General features: G+C 40.0%; 1 protein-coding gene across 6 annotated transcripts in view; it reads right to left on the reverse strand.

Moving 5' to 3' along the window:
* Positions 1–20,531, reverse strand: part of PDE4D (phosphodiesterase 4D) — a 1,455,129-nt gene that overhangs the window by 1,395,965 nt on the left and 38,633 nt on the right. The gene's annotated exons all lie outside the window — the stretch shown is intronic.

The following is a 20,531-nucleotide window of genomic DNA, read 5'->3' on the forward strand; positions in this document are numbered from 1 at the left end:
CTGGCCCCTTGACCCTTACAAACACTAAGGGTTTGCTGGACTCAATTTCAAGCTGTTCATCTGTTAGTAGGTAACTTTCAACTCAAAACATATTCACGATGAGAGATTTAAGACCGTTGTTGTCATCTACTCCCAGAACTTTAAAAATTGTGACAGCCTGAGACATGTTACTTCTACTTGGCAATGTTGGGAAGATTCAGATACTTACTACCTGGAACCGTCACACAGACAGGAAACCCTTATACTGTAACAAAGAAGGTCATGGTTCAGCATGATCCAACTTGAGTGGATTATGCAGTTTACATTTGTTTCTTTGCCCTATTGAAAATAATGCCATGGTGGAGGAAAGTGAAAAATATACATACCAATACTAACATCTTCTTTTGCCTCAAATTATTAGTGAGATATGTTAGAGTCTTGCTTCTAGCAACCATCATTCTCAGCTCACCAGGATTTATGTCAGCAGGTTCTGGCTAGGGACACTGTCTTCTGTCATCACTGTTAGTTAGTGTTGGCTATCTCATCTGGCACTAAGAAGTTCACGGTATTCAAGAGTCACCCCAACAGCTCAATTCAGTTCTTACTCATTTTCTTGATCTCAACTTCATACAGAAGAATTAAGATGATCTGGACAAAAGAAAACTAGTTCAGGAATGCAAATCATTTCTGAACCAACAACTGTCAGGAAATCTCAAATATCAGAACAGCTACAGTTGACCAAGAAGTGTCCCTTGGACCAAGAAAGATTTCTAGCCCCATAATCTAATTTGTCTGGCCCTGTCGTTTACATAACCAAACGACTCACTCATGAGATAACCATAAGAAACGCTCAGACCCACCATATTATGTGTTAAACCAGCAGAGACTGACAGTGTATTAACCCACTCCAGCTAATGTGAATAAAAAGCTCCATGATTTTCACAGTGCTAGACTCCACCTGAAGATACCAGAGATCTTGGGACCAGTGTGCTGAGAGGCAACTGCTAACACTTCAAATGCTGACACTAAAAGCCCGTGTCTTATGTTGTAAACTGAAAGAGAAACAGTTGCTTACAGACACTTGGGTGGCTCAGTCAGTTCAGTGTGTGACTCTTGATTTCAGCTCATGATCTCACAGTCATGAGATCAAGTACCATGTCGGGCTCTGTACTAAGCACTGAGCCTCCTTAAGTTTCTCTCTCTCTCTCTCTCTCTCTCTCTTTCTCTGTGCTCCTCTCCCCCATCTGTGGCCTCGCTCTCTACCCACCCCCGCCCCTCTCTCAAAAGAAAAGAAGATAAAGTGTCAGCAAAAGACTTGTCTCGCTTTAACAAAGCAAAAATAACTACACTTAAATAAAAAGGCATGGCTACTAGAAATTTAAGTCCATAGTTATCAGAGGGATGAAGCTCATGTTCTTGATTCAGATAACATGAAACTTCATCTGGGCATATTCATCTCAAATTCAAATTTGCTCTTGGCACATGGGAATTTTTGGTTAGTGGCTTTTATTGTTGTTGTCATTTGCGAAGACAGGAACTCTAACCAACTAAAGTAATGGAGGCTACATTTTCGGGGTTTTTTCAATTCATCCTCTCCTTAGGACATCAATGAACAGATACATACTAATAATACATGGAACAAGATACTAAAAACATATTACACTTAAAATCAACATAAGCCAACAATCTTTGCACTCAATCCATAGTCAAAACTCGTTTTCCAGGGAACGAGATCTCCAAAGGGCCAATTTTTCTTTGACCTCATTGTTGGTCAAAGACCTCACTGTTGGTAAAAGTTTATCAAACTCCACATTACACTACATACACAAAAACTGGCAATTACTTACATTTAGCGAGGGAAAAATGTGCATTCCTAACATTTGATACTAAAACCACCTCTTCATTTCAAGCTAAGTGTAAGTATTGCAGCATGGAAGTTGAACACACAAACCGTGAGCCAGGCCACTTGTGTTCAAATATCACTTCTGACTCCTAACTGTGGACCCTGGGCAGGTTACCTAATAGCTGTATGCCTCAGTTTCCTTATCTGTAAAATGGTACCACACATAGTTACTACCCCCTAGGGCTGGAATTAGGATTGAACAAACAATGCATGCTGAGGACGAAGACTATTACATGGTGAGTGTTCATTAAAAGTGTCATTATTAGTATTAAGCTAATTGCAATAAGCATACAGAATCTCCAATATGGAGATAAATTACTAAACACCTAGGTACAATGAAATATATCTACAACATCATATAGCTCATTTTTCCTCAAAACCTCTGAGGTAACAGCTCAGGGAGATATGTCAGTCACTGTTAATTGTCAATGTTCTGTCTAGTTCTCACTTGACACTTTTAACCCTGCCCTGCATTCAGTTGTCACACCAGGACGCTAACCTAGATAATGACATAGAAAGAGTAATTGTAGCAGACATGATTCATGTGATAGTTGGTACAAAGTTCAGGCTAGTTTAAAGATTCCCGCATGAAGGCAAAAAAATGATGGAAGCCATTAATCTTCAGTCATGGTACCCTAATGAGAAAAGATATGAAAGAAGGAAAAAACCAAGTTACCTATCATGAACATCTGTGCTGATTATCCAACTACATGAACCATGTCTAGAGTTCAGGCTGACTTCTCGGCTTAAATATGAGACAACACTGAAGCTAATTATCTCCTTTCCTCCATGTGATGGGGCATTTCTCAGAGGAGGAGGAAATTAACTGTGATTCCAACAGGCTCATTAAGAAGGTACAGAGCAGGGGTGCCTGGGTGGCTCAGTTAGTAAAGCGTCTGACTCTTGATTTCAGCTCAGATTATGATCTCACATTTCTTGAGTTCGAGCCCCTCAGCAGGCTCTGTGCTGATAGTGTGGAACCTGCTTGGAATTGTCTGTCTCCCTCTCTCTCTCTGAGCCTCCCCTGCTCATGCTCTCTTGCCCTCTCTCAAAATAAACAAACATTAAAGAAGAAGGAGGAGGAGGAGGGTGCAGAGGAAAAAAAGAACACGCTTGGTGAGGGAAGAGCCAAACTAGGGAAGGACTGTGTACTTCTACCCTCATGATTCATTCATTCATTCATTCATTCACTCATGAGCTGTCTTGCCCCTTATCCCCCCTCGCTGTCACATAACCGCAACTAACTGCTACTGTTTCTGAGGAAGCACATATTGTCTCACCCAGCTGTGCTGCTGCAGAGGCCTCCATCTGTCTGCCCTTTCTCAGTACCCTCAACTCCCTCCCAGTGAGCCTCTGCCTACCCACCTCCTGTCCATGGAAGGTGGTAACGGTCTTCTGAGGAAATCAATCAGTACCATTTATAACATGAATTGGCACTAAAGGATCAATAAGCCGTAGGAAAACTGGGAAACATTGTTAGTTTAGCAAAAAAAAATGCTTTAAAAATGAAATTTGGGGCACTTTATGCAAGATCCAAAACAAAATCAAGTATTAAGGCTTAACAGACCCACCCACAAACTCTTTGCTGAAGTTAGAGAATCATCTCTGGTCTTTCTCAACAAGTTGATAAAGGAACTCAAGGAAACCCACCAGGGTTGCTAGAAATGATTGCATATGTGAAAGTTTTTATGGAGGCTGGAAGGTAGTTGAGTGAGCTAAGCCTCAATTCTAATCAGCTGCTCCTGGCTGAGGGCTACAAAGGGGAGGAGGGCTCAGATGGGGGGGGTGGGGAATCACTTCCCCCTTTCCCCTATGCTGGTTCAGCTATAGTATCACTTGTGCCCTGAGGCCTTCTCATTTGTGGCATCCCTGCAGTCCAGGCCTGTGACTCAAGGGACAGTCACTTGCCACTGGACCGACGTTCAGCAAAGTAGAATGGGAGGGGCTACAGAATTTAGAACACGTGTGCTGGAGGGTAATCTTCAAGGTCATAACACAGGTCTGGTATGTTTTTAGGCCCTCTCCTACTTCACCTCTCTTCCCTCCTCCCCCTGTCCCCCAAAAATATTTTCCTAACATCCCCAGCTTCCTCCACCAAAGAGGCCCACAAAGGAGCCTGTCCTCCGCTTCCATTAAAAAAATAATTGTTTGGTGTGCCGTCCCCAGAGCAGCCAGATTAAAACAGCCTGTGCCGGTGTGATTAAATGTTTCTGTTATCTTTCAAGTGGCACTTTGTTTTAATAAGGGATCTCTGGAAATAAAGCTGAGAACCAAGAAACAACCACACAGAACATTTCAGGCCCCTTGGAGCATGAAGTAAAGACATGCAGAAGGCAGGCAGGGCTTTCTGGGCCCTGGGAATCATGCAGGCCCTCTCAAGAACAGGTCAGCCCTACAAATACAGGTCTGGTCCATGCAGGACCGCCACTCAGAGTGGGAGACCCTCCTCCAAGAGAGGTAAATAATTGGTGGCTCAAAAGCAGTTTGGCTATGGAGACACTTTTGTGATCACCAGCTACTAAAAGAGGCATAGACTGCTCCAAGTCTCACAGCCCATAGGGTTTCTTTCTTTCTTTTTTTTTTTTTTTTTGTGCCCTAAGAACTTAAACACAGACATCAGAGGAGTGAAAGGAGAGCAGATCCTGCTTGTGTCCCACGTGCATTATAAAATAATACAGTGGCTCTTGAATTTCATGCTTATCAGAATTATAGGTGTTAGTTCAACACGCAGACCCTGACTTCCACCACAAGATACTCATCCTGTAAGTCTAGCATGAGGTAGAAATCTGCATTTTTAGTGGCACACTTGATGCTTGCACCTGCTTGCAAAGCCGGGTGTTTATGGATTCCTCATTAAGAAACATCAAGATAGTGCATGCAAACCTCTTAACACAAAGCCTGGCACACTGCAAGAGCTCAACACTCACTACCTATAATTATTAATAATCATAATTGATCCCAACATTACATACTCAACTTGGACTTGACCTTTGCTAAATGAAATTTGTGCAGGGGCATGGCAGTGCAATAGCAAGCCAGGGCTGGTTTCACACAAGGAAAGAGAAATTTAAACAAAAATGGCCTAATGTGCATCCTTCTAATGATTCATCAGTCATTGATGAGACCTCTTGAGCCCCAGTTACCACCCCCCTCACCACATGTGGCAGAATCAATAGCTCTAAAAAGATACCATAAGAGAATCTGAGGCAATTGTCTATAGACCGGAAGTCCCCTAAGTTAAAACGGTCAAAATACCAGTACTTTCATTTTTCTGTGTCAGACACAGAAGGATCACAAGGTTATTTGTCTTGGAGGACAAAGCAGGCCCCAAGTAAACAGGAGTTCTGACATGGCTGAGTCCACCAACTTGAGCACAATATAAAAGTGAATCTCAAACCTGATTGGCTGGTGTGTTCTGTGAGTCTTGGCTCTTTTCCTCTGCTGTCCATGTGGGCCCTCCACAGGTGGCTGGAGACTAACTGTGTCTATTTACACTTGGAATCACTCCTCATAATAAATAAGACGGTCCTTCAGGAAATCTTCTGTTTAGTTTGCACACTCCCAAGGATAGGACAAAGCTCCGTTGTTTAAGAGCATTAATAACAAAAGCTTTGTTCTTCCAAAACCAGGAGGGAAACCAGATCTATCCAAAATCACTTGGTCTTAAACTGCATAAGGATGACAAGAATGAAATATTATTTTAGGCTGTCCAACAGCATCATTCCTTCTCCTGGCTTCAGAAAACAATGACTCAATAGGGGCCTTTTCCTGACAGACTGCAGCCCTAGGAAAATACCATTCCAGAGATTTGGAACGAGGGTTCTTCCTGCATTTAAACCAATGAAAGCTGTTCAAAGCCCACTTAGTTTTCTCACTTCGAATTGCAGGCAGAGGAACACATCTGTTTGTACTCATATAGTGAAAGTAAAATAGAAATGCTAAATGGAATAAAAAAATCCAAGTAGTTTCTTACCCCATCTCAGGTGCTTGACATGTGTCTTATTGCTTGATTCCCTCAACAACCTCTCAGAGGTTGGTATTATACCCATTTTTACCACGAGTAAAAAAGGTTAAATAAATTTCCCTAAGGACACAGAATTGATAAGTAGAGCTGGAAAGCAGAATTAAAAGCCTCAAGTCCTACCTGTCAAGGTTAAATGATAACCCCCCCGCCACGTTCCTGTTACTGTAATTTTATATAATCTAATTACTGTGTTTCATAACCTGCTTTGTATCACTAAACAATTTTCCACATCATATGGAAAGCTGTGTAATATTTTTATTGACTACATAGGATTTTCCAGAAGACCTTTACTCTAATTGATTTTACCAGTCCCCTACTAATGAACATTGAAGTTATTTCTACTTTTCTTTATAAATATGCTTTTGCACACCTATTGTTACATTCATGCAGTTATCCCCCTAAGTCAGTCCTCAACTGAGAATTGCTGGACAAAGAAAGGAAGTATGTTTTCTTTTTACATTTTCACTTCACATTGCAGTACACATCACTCAGGTGTCCTCCAAAAGGTATGGAATTTGGGCTCTTTCGGCTTTTAAACCTATGAAAGCTACAGGTAGATGCATGCGTATGCCCATTTCTTCACTCTCACAGACATACCAAATTCAACCAACTATTTCTATTTCTGCCAAAATGACAGGGGTCAACAATAGCATTGTTATTTTTATTTGCATTTATTTCATTATTAGGAAAACGAGACTTCCCCCCTCCCCCATGTATTGGTCATTTACAATTCTTTCAGAAATTAATTATCCCTATCCTTTTTCTACTTTTCTATTAGGGTCTGACTCCAAAATTCATCAGAAATGCTTTCTCCTGCCTCCTGCTTTCCCACTGTCCCTGCTGCTGTATCAGAAACTTTGATCTATAGCCAAGAAGACATCAGTAATACACTGCTGGGGTGACTGGTCAAGTTCCATAAAACATGTTCCAAGAAGAAAAACTGGTTAAGCCCAAAGAACAAAAAGCCATAAACTTCTCGGTTGTCTGCTTCAGAAATAGGTCGTCCCCTGACTTTATCAGCTTTCGTCTCTCTTTTAAAGAACAATGATTCATTTAAACTGAATCTTGCTCTTTTGCACAGAGAAATTTGAGGAGAGAGGCCAAGAACAGTTTTGAGGAACATCTCCAGAACCCGGAGCTGGAAGGGAACAAAGGGAACCCACACACAATCTGTACCCCAGGTAGGGGCAGATCACAGACTAATAGATTCTTTGCACTGAGGCTCATTACACATGTCCTCCCTTAAAGGAAACAGAGGCCCACAGGCAAAAAGTGACTTGTCCGAAATTGACTGGCAAATGCCAGTCCCTTGGCTCCCTGGGCAGAGCTCATTTCACTGGAGGATACTGGCCAGAAGTAGACCACAGCCCAAGTTGAGTGGCCAGAGCATAAAACACTGAATGTGCCTCCCATCGTGCCAAGAGCATCATCACCTTAGGATCAGGCAATTGTGCACAGGGGGCCTGCCTCACATGCTCAACCAGCCTTTTTTCTTTCTTTTTCTTTGTAGCTGCTAGGGCTGGGCAGAGTTCTGGCTGGCTGTGACTGGAGGACTACAGGGATAATGTTAGGCTTCCCCCTCCTTAAAAAAGAAGATGACCAAATCCAAAGAACAAATTAGGGCAGCTCTTAGAGTATCCAGCTTTTTCCATACAATATCACTCCTGGGGTGCCTGGGTGGCTCAGTTGGTTAAGCATCCAGCTCTTGACTTCGGCTCAGGTCATGATCTCAGGATTCATAACATCAAATCCCCGCGACAGGTTCTGTGCTGACAGTGCAGAGCCTGCTTGCGGTTTTCTCTCTCCCTCTGTCTGTCTGGCTCCTGCCCACTCATGCCCACAAGTGTACATGCATGCTTCCCCTCTCTCTCTCCCTCAAAAATAGACAAACATTAAAAAATACTTATTACTCATATAATTAGAGTAGTTTGATCAACTTCTTATGTTCAGATTCAACCAAACCCACGCTCTGAGTTAAAAGAAAATCTCGCCTGGTCATACGGTGGCCTTTTCCTTCCCAGAAGGGTTTCTGCCTTAGCCCAGCAGAGACCCAAATAGGACCAAAATGTCTCAAGAGAAAACAGGGCAAAGGCTACCCTCTCTCATCTCAGTCAAGGAAAATACACGGATCAGTAGCCCCGCATGCATTCCCCAGAGGGGACTGAAGATGAGCAGCCAGCAGCTAGCCAGTGCCATGAGCTCCTTCTGAATAGGACTCCTGCTGGCCCCATCTTGAAGCTCTTACTACTCAAACGAAGGCTATATTCCACTGAACATAGACCCGAGGGAGGCATAAGAGGCAGCCTTGTCCATCATTTCTCAGTTCAAAAGCATTTTCCCTAACTCTTTAGACATCCTGTGGCCTAAAAGAACAAATGGTTGACATTGAGAGTTAAGGAACTGAGTAAGCACATCTGGAAAACTGACCTAGGATTCAACATTGATGCCTATTTTGTGCCAGGAACTGCACATGCACTGTGCGATTTAATCCCCACCGGGACTTTACAAAGTGGGTGTTGGTATCTAAGAAGGCAGAGGAAACAATAATGAAGGGTTGATTTCTGGGCCCCAGTGATTCTTCTAGAAAATCTCATTAACTGTCATTGTAATTTTTTTTTCCACTGTGATTTCAAGCTGTTCTTCTAAAAGACCAAAAGGAAAGCATGGATGACTGTGTCTCAAATGTTAACCTGTCTTGAAATTTCATTCTTGGCCGCTGAACCATTGGCTCCCCTTAGCTTCCTCCCTGGAAAAAGAGTGATCTCACACTGGTGGCTCTCTTTGGGAATAGGACATTTCCCATAAGAGAAAATTCTTTCCAAAACTTAGTGCTTATTTTAGGAGAGTTGTGTAGATTCACAGGAAGGGTGATGCCCCTCAATCAAGGACAAACTCTGCAAGTAAATTTCAGCAACCTCCTGTGCATGAAAGTCTCAAAAAAATAAATAAACAAAGATCCAGACAGGAGAAGTTACGTTGGTCCAGAACCAACATTTGTGAACACATCAATTTTCATCTCAAGGGATTCCAGGAGTCTTCATTTGCTGGCTCTGCAGATTGGACTATATGCCATCAGTTTCTGTTTCTTGAAATATTAATTTAATTTAGGTTAGCCTACTTGCTTCTTTTTTCTCCAAAAAAGATCCAAAGTAACTAATATCTGATTCCAAGGATGGACATGATACCACTTAGAAATATATAAAATTTACTAATAACACACCTTATGCAAACCTACACTGTACAACACCCAATTCCAAAGGGTATCAAAAATGCCTTCTGACTTGGAGCTAAGTGCCTACAAAGAATTGAAAAAATACACATTTACTAATTTATATCTATCCAGAAAATAATGGTACTAATACCATGCATGTCTAAGGAAACTTGCCATTTTCAGAACACTTTTACAAATGCTATTTTTTTGGCAGAGAGAGAGAGAGAGAGACAACAAAAGCAAGAGAGAGCAAGTGAGCATGAGCAGGGCAGGAGCAGAGAGAGAAAGAGAGAGAATTCTAAGCAGGCTCCATGCCCAGCACATAGCCCAATGCAAGGCTGCATCTCACAATGGTGAGATCATGACCAGAGCTGAAATTAAGAGCCGGACACTCAACTCCCCGAGCCACTCAGACGCCGCCACCAATACCATTTTAAATGAACCCCAAAATCTCATGGAAGACTGAGAGGGGGTTTTGTTAACATATTTATGAGGGTTTATATGCTGGCATTGCCACTTTTTGGCTGTGTAACCTCAGTCAGGTTACCAAAAGGCTCTGAGTCTAGCCTTCTCAACTATAAAATATAAATGGTAACTTTTCCTTCCTTTCAGAGTTGATGTGAGACCCAAAGATAACATGTGCCAAAGACACATGATTATGATTATGACAAACCAGGACCCATGTAATCATCCCCTCTTACAGCTGAGGCAATGGAGGATAAAGGAGATGAATTTATTTGACCAGTGACTACAGCTACAAAGGGCCTGAGGTAGGACCAGCTCCCGGGTCTGCACCGTGCCAAACGAAAGGGTTCTCTGCTCTGTTTGAAAACCTGAGGTGTAAAAGTAAAATTATCACCAAACGAGGAGTTTTGATCTCTGAACCTTGAAAAAAGTTGATTCACTATTCCAGCAGCAAAGGAGGCAATTAAAATGAAAGTTTTCCGTGCTACTACTATCAACAGGAAGCAATTTTAATTCAGGAGCATCGCTCTTCTTATTTTGAGGTCATTTACCATGACCGTGATTTGTATCTTTCTTTCGATCGGCTTTCCAAAATTTACTAATTCAGGTATCTTGGTGTGGGTCATCTGCCCTTCAACTAAACTGAATATGGTTTCTGAACAAAACAGACCGAAATTAGGAGAAGCTTCCCACCTCCGGAAAGCTGCTAGGGGTCACTTTGTTTAAATATCACCTTGTTTAAATATCACCTTGCTTAAAATATGCAGCACATCCCTCCAACGCAGTAATAAAGGTCATTTTAGGACCTTTTGTGGCCTCTGACATGTGACAGGCAGAACTTTTTTATCTATACTTTTCCAGGTCTAGAACTGCTCAGTTCTAGAACATACTTGGGATGTCTTTTCTTGGAATTTTTTTTTTATTTCAAGTATAAGTAACATACAATGTCTTATTAGTTTCAGGTATACAATAGGATTCAATAATTCTTCACATTACTCAGTGCTCATCAGGATAAGTGTAATTTTAATCCCCGTCACCTATTTTACCAATCCTCCACCTACCTCCCCTGTTGCAAAAATATCCAATGAGAAAAAAATAATCTCTTCAACAAAGAGTGTTGGGAAAACTGGACAACAACATGCAATATTATGCAATATGCAATTATGCAATATGCCACAATTTTATGCAATTATGCAATATTGCAACAATATGCAATATGCAACAATATTACTCTCTTAATCATACACAAAAATACACTCAAAATCGATTAAAGACTTAAATGTGAAACATGAAACCCTAAAATTCCTAGAAGAAAACATAGGCAGGAACTTCTCTGACATTGACCATGGTAACATTTTTCTAGATAGGTCTTTGGTAAGGGAAACAAAATTAAACTATTGGTACTGCCCCAAAATAAAAACTTTTGCACAAAGAATGAAGCCATCAACAAAAGAAAAAGACAACTTACTGGGGACACACGGTGGCTCAGTTGGTTGAGCATCTGACTTTGGCTCAGGTCATGATCTCACGGGTCATGAGTTCAAGTCGGGCTCTGTGCTGACAGCTCAGGGCCTGGAGCCTGCTTCAGAGTCTGTGTCTCCCTCTCTCTCTGCCCCTCCCCTGCTCACACTCTGACTCTCTCTCTTTCTCAAAAATACACAAACATTAAAAAAATTAAAAAGACAACTTACTGAATGGGAGAAGGTATTTGCAAATGATATATTTGATAAGGGCTTAACCGAAATATATAAATAATTTACACAAATGCCAAACAAATAATCCAATTTGAAAATGGGCAGAGGACATGAATACACATTTTTCCAAAGAAGACATACAGATGGCCAATAGACGCATGAAAGGATATTCAATGTCACTCGTCATTTTGGAACTTCTTTATAATTACTTACTATATAGTCAGGGTTATTGACAATAATTTGACACCTGCTTCCTAAGATTAGGTAATGTTCAGAATCCTCCAACAGCAATGAAAATCTACCATGGTCTCTGCAGCAAGCCTAACTGAGCTTCTGTGAAATCAGAGAAATAATCTACTACAGGTGAGTATCCCTCACATTTCTGTGTCTTCATGAGGAGACAGGGAGAGTGGCTGGAATACATTTAACTGTACTGTATCAGTACAAATCCTAGTGAACAACAAATGGAGAAAGAGCAAGCTAGAGAATGCAGGACTCTCCCTCAGCCACTACCTGGTAGAAAACAAGGGAAAACATGCTTTATCTATACACAGCAGACTCAACATGTTATAAAAACCACCATTGTCGTAAATATTTATTTGACACACTGCCTACTGCGTGATTTAGCTAACAACTGTTCCAAGTTGTTAGTAAATCGTCCTACCATTTCCTTATTTTTTGCTTTATTTTCTTCACCTTTCTTTTGTCATTTTGCTTATTTATCTTGGCATTTCCTTAGTATTCCTTACATTTAGTTCTATTCCTTTATCCCTCTGTTCTTTATGATGTGCAAGTGCTTTCAGATAAATGTTACAGAAATGTCAAGCTGTATCATTATTACTCTTACCACCTTTATTATTTATGTCAAGACATTATTAAAAGTCTTTTGCATTCTCACTATTATACCTACATCTTGTTCGTCCAGCTTTTATCTTATCTGGTCTTCTACAGATTTTCCAGAATATGGCACATAAATATTAATAATAGCAAAGTTGAATATCTTTCCTTTAACTTTTTTTTTTTTTAACTCTGCAAGTATCCACTGAGCTAGGCAACATTCATCAAATGCGGTTCTCGAAGAACACAATTGTACTGAAACAATAGGGGGAACTCCAAAGATAGCAAAGACATGTTTCTTGACCTTAGTAAGTCTAGAGCATAGAGTGACAAGCCACACAATAAGCAACTGAAGGGGACATCTATAAGACACGCAGACGACTAGAGTTGAAAAAGGACCGAGTGTGAGTTGGCCAGGTAGAAGTAAACCATGTAAGATTTTCTGAAGGTGAATTTCAAAAGGGAAAACAAAGAGATGAGAAGTCTAGGGGAATAAAGGCATTCTGTCTGATCCACCAATGCTATAGCATTTTCTATAGCTTTTTGCAGTCTCCTAGGGACTCTCCAGTTTTTGGATGCCTTTCTTATTTCTGTTCTGACTATATTATCAAAAACTGCTTTGGAACTTAAAGCACTGATATGTTTTACTTTATACAATTTCTATTACTTCCGTAATCTTGCAAATTGCTTTTGTATAACCCAGCCTGCTTCGCTACTTCTTTCAAGTTTTTCAGGTCTTCTTAGGTATTTATTTTTAGCATAACATGTGAAAGGTAACACGTTTCAAAAAGCAATTCTGTGGCATCTGCTGTTTGAGGTATGTGGTAGCATAGCAGCCTTGAGACTTTATTTCAGCCCCCTCACAACGGTCTGTATTGTCCCTCAGGCCATTTAGTCCTCTCTGCAAAAATATCAGGTTACAAAACAGCCTCCTCCACACTGAAATGGGGACGCCAAAGCAAAATGATCTAAACAGAGTCTGAATCCATTAGAGAGTTTACCAACTTCACTAAACTAAGCCTGGAACATGATCATTTCCACCATCTTTTTCAACAAGCTATCCCTTCTTTTTCCAATTTATTTGACATTAAAGTTGATACAGTGACTTATGCTTTAAAGTTAAAATTCATCACGGTGAGAAAAAAGGGGGAATGCTTTTAAGTGAGAAGCCAGACTCGCGATACCACAAGACACAGTCTGTGTTTTTGTTTTTTGTTTTTTAATTTTTTTTTCTTTTCAACGTTTATTTATTTTTGGGACAGAGAGAGACAGAGCATGAACGGGGAGGGGCAGAGAGAGAGGGAAACACAGAATCGGAAACAGGCTCCAGGCTCTGAGCCATCAGCCCAGAGCCCGACGCGGGGCTCGAACTCATGGACCGCGAGATCGTGACCTGGCTGAAGTCGGACGCTTAACCGACTGCGCCACCCAGGCGCCCCCAGTCTGTGTTCTTAATAAAGGTAGGATTTGACACATAGGCTACAAACAGGATATCTCCCAAAACCAGTCCTCCACACACAAAGAAGCATAAAATGAGTCACCTGACTACTTGTAGGAAATGTGCATTTTGTTCTAAAATAAAGGATGCAATGTCAAATTCAAACATCTAAATGAATTCTTATAAATCTCGGGGCACCTGGGTGGCTCAGTTGGTTGAGCGTCCAACTTCAGCTCAGGTCATGATCTCACAGTCCGTGAGTTTGAGCCCCATGTTGGTCTCTGTGCTGGGATCTGTGCTGACAGCTCGGAGCCTGGAGCCTGCTTTGATTTTGTGTCTCCCTCTCTCTGACCCTTCCCCGTTCATGCTCTGTCTCAAAAATAAATAAACATCGAAAAAAATTTTCTAATAAAATAAATAAATCTTATATTCATACAAAGGTGTGCTTGACTGATCATTCCTGAAAGGTAACATTTCTTGTGGATATGTGCTTATCAGAAGGAGAAAGGGGGAGGAAGTACTCCAAGAGGACACATAAAGGGAAGACTAAGGCAGTGGGGAAATTAGATCAACTCTTTGACATTATTTTCCAAGGACAGTTATGGCAAGGGACACTTGTGGCATTAGCATTGTGCACAGCAGGGATCTCTCCCTCTGCTCTTCTGGCACATTTAGGAATCCTGTATCATCTGCCATGTTTGTTTCCCATCAGATAAATTTAATAAAGCCCAATTTTCACCCATGTGACTTTGGATTTTAAGAAAATAACTTGAGGGTAAAGGGCCTGTCTCACCAACTATCCCTTTCTCTACTCAGTTCTGTCTTTTGCTGTTTTACACACACACACACACACACACACACACACACATATATTTTTTTTTTTTTTGAGAAAGAGAGAGAGCATGTGAGAGCACACAGGAAAAAGGCAGAGAGAGATGGAGAGAGAATCCCAAACAGGCTCCATGTTGCCAGCACAGAGCCCAACATGGGGCCCCATCTCACAAACAATGAGATCACGACCTGAGTCGAAATCAAGAGTCCAGCACTCAACCGACTGAGCCACCCAGGCATCACCACCCCTGCTGTTCTGTCTTTTGAATGAAGAATGAAGAGCTCCAGGAAGCATACCAAGGTACATTTTTCTCCATGAGGAGACACTGAGCTGAACACTCTTGAATACAGCCATGGATGTTTGCAGACTGCAAGTCAGGGTCACACGTGCCTGGCTCTTTTTATCACAGGTATGATTTATCAGGAAAATTTTCAAGGCTCAGGGCTGATGGATCTACCCTGGAAACAACTTAAAAGCCAGACTTCAGATTTAAGGAAATAAACATAGTACACTACTTCAGTACCAGTATCTGCTCTCCATTCCAATTTACACATAAAAAATTTTCATCCTGTAATTCTTAGCCTTGATTTTTGACTCAGAATCTCCCAATCTGGTCCTTAGCTCCTTTCTCAAGTTGTCATTTTAATTCAGTCCTGAACCCACACATACATAAATCGAGTTCTGCCATCATATCTAATGTACGTACCTATTTGCTCATTAGCAGGCTTTGGGACAGATTACAAGCCATCCTCCGTTGCTCAGAACCAGCCTGGTTGCCACTGCAGAGCCTGCCTAAATTGCCCCCATCTTCATCAAGGCTCTCAAGTATGGCCACCAGCCTGCTCGTACCAGATGGATCAGGGCATCACCCTTCTGTGCATACAGGGTAAGTCCCAGGTATCCAACTCTGCTAGGTCACTAAGCTATGCCCAAACTGGCCAATAGGGAGTCAGCATCCCTGCAGGGTCCACTTCCACCGGGGAGAAAAGACACAGTTCCTGATCAGAAAGAGTATGTATACACACACACACACACACACACACACACACACACACACACACACACACTCTCTCTCTCTCTCTCTCTCTCTCTCCCTCTCTATCTCTCTCTCTTACATATGTGCACAGTCACACTCACCTGTACACACATATACACCCTTGTGGCTGATAGTGTGGGAAAACACTTGTATTCCTTTTGGGATTTCACAATTGAAAATTAACACAAAAGTACTACCAAGGCTCTGAGGTTTTTAAGAGACTATTCTGCAAACGCTTCTTCTATCTTCCAAAATAAAATGCCAGAACAAAGCAACCAGGGAAAGAGGGGGCAATGGGGTGAATAGCTGAAAGTGAGTATCTGAAGAGTACACATCATATCCCCAACAGGTAAGACAAAAAGGCTAATGCTTTTAAAGAAGAGTAGATGGAATTTAACTTTTTTAAAAAAGGGAAAGGGGTACCAGAACAAAAAGGGGAAGGAGAGGAGGGAGGCAAGAGTGGGAAAGGGGCCTGAGCACAAAGGTTTAACCTGGGATGAAACCATGTGAAGAAAAGGGGACTGTAAATGACCAAATGTGAACTGAGTTGCCATTTTAACTTTCATACAACTTAAGTTAAGGGACCTTTTGAAATGTGGAAACAAGAGAAAAGAACAGGACTTCCCTTACATGAAGCATAGTTCAAGTGGCACAAGATGTTATTTGACATTTTTTTCTGATTATCAAAAATAGGTAATCATTTTGAGAATTTGGAAGGAAAAAAGATTAAATAAGGAAAAGAAATACCTATAGTTCCATTAGCAAGAGACAACTTCTGTTAACATACACTTTCTGGTCACAGACATCCAAATTGTGATTATACTATATATGCTGTCTTTTTTTTTCACATGGTACCTTGTAATAAACAGTTCATTATATTACATCATCTTTTAATACAACTTTTAGACATTTTAGAATCATGAACCCCTTTCAGAACCAAATGAAATCCATGAAACCCTTTCTATAAAAATGCTCAAACACAAAATAGGCATTTTGGAGCTCATCCCAGAACTACCTCAAACTGACTTCTAAAAATCAGACCTAAGTGGAATTTCTGGAACATAAGCTCATTTGTAAGCCTAGACCTCGGTATTTAGTTTAACCACATAGCACATACAACACATACATGGTTTAGCAGGTAAATTCTTAATCTGAGCCATGGCCCTTAGTCTCTGGACTAGCTCTACATCTAGACATGGTTAGGACCTCACCACATGCTGGGTGTCTGGGAAACTTTCCATCTGTAAACCCTTGGAGCTCGAAGATAACATCAACCTTCACAGACATGTTGTAGGTATCTGCTCTGTGGGCATTCCCTGGTTGTTTTCTGTACCTAGGCTGGACCCTCTCTGACTCTATTTTACATCTGCCCCAGGAATACAAACAAATGTCAGTACTGTTGATTGCACCTCTTTGCCTTCCATGGTATGCTGGGAACCCCTTCAGAGCACAAACTGTGTAACTCAACTGCATCTGACTTACTTGACATATTGACCTGTAAATAACTGCTAAAGTAAACCAAGTATCTATCAAAATTAAATAAAAGTAGTTCCATGTTGTTAGGGTTGACTATAATTTAAAAAATGTCTAGACATGCATATTCATCAGCCATCTTTTCAGCTTAAATAAAATGTTTATACAGTTGATTCTCACTATCCATCTTAATTGTGTTCTAGTAAAAAACTGACAACACCAAATTAGTCAATACTGAACCTCTGTTCCTAAGGGAAATACAGGGCTGGGCTCCTGGGAGCCTCTGATCACATTTTCAACAACCAATCTATACATAACCTTGTTTTATGTGTGCTTCTGTTTCAAGATACGTTATTTAATATACGTTTAATTGATTCGTTAACATTAAACCCATGCCAACAGTGCTATAAATCAAGCCTAAACAAAGTTCATCTAACACATACATATTTAAGACATATTACAGCCTTCTTGTGCTTAACAACACTACACCACACTTCAGCATTATAATGGGGCCATTATACAAAATCCCAGCCAAAAGCACAGAAATACTAAAACTCAGCACTCAATATTCCAAGAAAACGACACTGGTTGACACTGTGAGAGCTGAAGTCAGAGGGCTGTAACAGTGCATTGTGAAAGACTCAATAAATGCTTATTGTGTTAGTCAGGATTCTTCAGAGAAACAGTACCAGTTGGAGATAGATATAGAGATATATACAGGCAGAGCCAGTGACCTAACTGTGAGAACTGGAGGGTTAATGGTTTTAAGTCCCAGTCAAGGGTAGAAGGCTCATGTTTTAGCTCAGCAGTCAGGCAGAGAGAATCAATTCTCCCTTACTCTATTTTTTGTTCTTTTCAAATCCTCAAAAGACTGGAGAATGCCTAACCACACTGTAGGCTAGGGGTAGCAGGACTCTGCTTAACTAAGTCTACCAGTTGCATGCTAGTCTTAACTAGAAACACCTTCACACACACACACACACACACACACACACACACACATCTACAAATAACATTTAACCAAGCATCTGGGCACCCCGTGATACAGTAAAGCTGATACATAAAATTAACCGTCACACTTGTTAAATTAAGAATACAGAATTTATTATATGCCCTTGGCTCAAAGACTCACCACATATCTATCTTCATAAACTCCAAAGAATAAAGTGGTAAGTTATTTTATTTCATAAGGAACCATTCTCATACCAAGTATAATCTGCCAATAAAACATCTTTACTTCCATGAAGAAATTTAGCAGGCAATACCATACTATACAAATTTTTAAAATTATTAACAATGGCTGCCATATGGAGCATGACAAGTAACTCATTTTCCATTTCATTTATTCTTTTTTTTTTTTTCAACGTCTTATTTTATTTTTGGGACAGAGAGAGACAGAGCATGAACGGGGGAGGGGCAGAGAGAGAGGGAGACACAGAATCGGAGCCATCAGCCCAGAGCCTGATGCGGGGCTCGAACTCCCGGACCGCGAGATCGTGACCTGGCTGAAGTCGGACGCTTAACCGACTGCGCCACCCAGGCGCCCCTTCATTTATTCTTAAAATAGCATTGTAAAGTAGAAATTACTGATCTCGTTTTACAGATAATAAAACTAAGGCTGCAGAGTTGGAGGCTTTTTCCAAGGATGCACAACTAGTAATTAACAGAGCTACTATCTGAATCCAGGTTTGTTTTACTATAAAACTCATACTCCTAACTGCTTATTATACACAATGTATTTTAGTAAAGGAAAAAAATATCTCAATGGTAAGAGTTTAGTTCACATTTCAAGGACTATATTAGGGCTGAAGAAAGAATACTGCAGCTTAATACTATTCTAGGTGAAAAAATAAGTAGTAAGTCAAACACACAATTACAGGCCCAATATGCCCACCAGAAAGGTATCACATGTAGTTATTTTTCCAACAACTGTTATCCAAAAACGAAAATATGCAATGAAACACAGCTAACCAACAACCGTGGAAAAATGAAGCTGTCAATGATGAGGAAAGCTACTAGAGAATATTTTGAGCTGACCTTATAAACAAAATGGATATGAAATAGTATTCTAAGTGTTTTTTAGAGAGTAAACTAGTCTGAGACTGTTAAAGTCAGTTTGGAGCAAGACATAGACCTGTGCACTCTTGCATTATCTTTGCATACTTTTACATATTTCATTTAACCTAGGTTTACATGATTCATGCTCCCTCTCTCTTTTTGAGAGTTGTAAAAACACTACCTAGTATGTTTCAATAATTCAGGACTGCCCTTTAGTTTCTACATAAAAAAGATCTTTATGTCAAGTAATCAAAATACTTGATTCCTTTAATCATCTGCAGTATCTTCAAAATGCTTCAAGAAAATAATTACCAACCTAGATTTCTATACCCAATGAAAATATCTTTCAAAAACAGAGGAAACAAAAAGAGAGAGACTCCTTAGCAGCAGACATATACTCAAAGAAAACACTAAAGTTACTCTTCAGGCAGAAATAAAAGGTCACAGCTAGATAACTGAGGTACATTAAGAAAAAAGAACCAAAAAAGGAGCTAAATATGTATTCTTATGAAGCATCCAGGAAATGGCAAAGTATTAATTTAACTTTAGGCTTTCTGAGTCAATAATGCATGTAACAATTTCTGTTAACCACTTAAACACATAGAAAAGGATGTATACCTACCAAGCTAACAGACAGGGAAAAGTAAATGATAGTAAAAGTAAGAGTAATTTTTTACACCCCAAACCAAAAGAAAGTGAAAAGGAAAAAAAAAGTCAACAGAAAAAATATGACAGGGAATAATAACATGATACATTTAAATGCAAATCTATACCAGTGATTGTGTAAGACATTAACAGATTAAATATTTCAATTAAAATACAAAAATTGCTGAGCTGGATTGAATAAAAAATATACATGCTTACAAGACACACTCCTCAAATATAAGGATTTCTAAAGACTAAAAGTGAAGGATGGGGAAAAGTCATTATGCAAACATCATCTACAAACATAGATGAGGCCATGATGTTCATATCAGACAAGGTGATTTTAAGACAAAAAGCATTAGGAGAAATAAAGAGGAATATTTCACAACAAAAAAAGGTTGAGTTTACCAGCAAGAAAACTATTCTAACAGTATATGTTGAGTATAGACTCAAGATCTTTAACATAAAAATTCACAGAATTAGAAAGAAAAAACATAAATCCACAAATCACGATGGGACATTTTACCATGTCTTTCTTGTAAGAGATGTAATACACATAAAAATAAGCAGTAATTACAGAAACAATATGAACAATAGGATTCAAAACTTTATTTAATGGATGGACACATCTAGAACACAGCCTTCATGACAGCAGAATATATTTTTTAAGTGACCACAGTAGAATTAACCTAGAAATTAATAAGGTAAATAATGTCCATATGTTTGGAAATTAAGTGACGCATGTATAAATAACACATGGATCAAAGAAGAATTCTCAATAGAAATCCCAAAACATTTTTAACTAAGTAAAAATTAAAATCCTGTGAAGGAAGTTTTGCGTGATATAACCAAATCTCATCTTTGAGAAATATGTATAGTCTTAAATATATACATTGGATGAGAAAAAAAGCCTGAAAATCAATTGTCATAGACAAT

This window comes from Felis catus, chromosome A1, assembly GCF_018350175.1.
Source record: "Felis catus isolate Fca126 chromosome A1, F.catus_Fca126_mat1.0, whole genome shotgun sequence".
NCBI lineage: Eukaryota > Metazoa > Chordata > Mammalia > Carnivora > Felidae > Felis > Felis catus.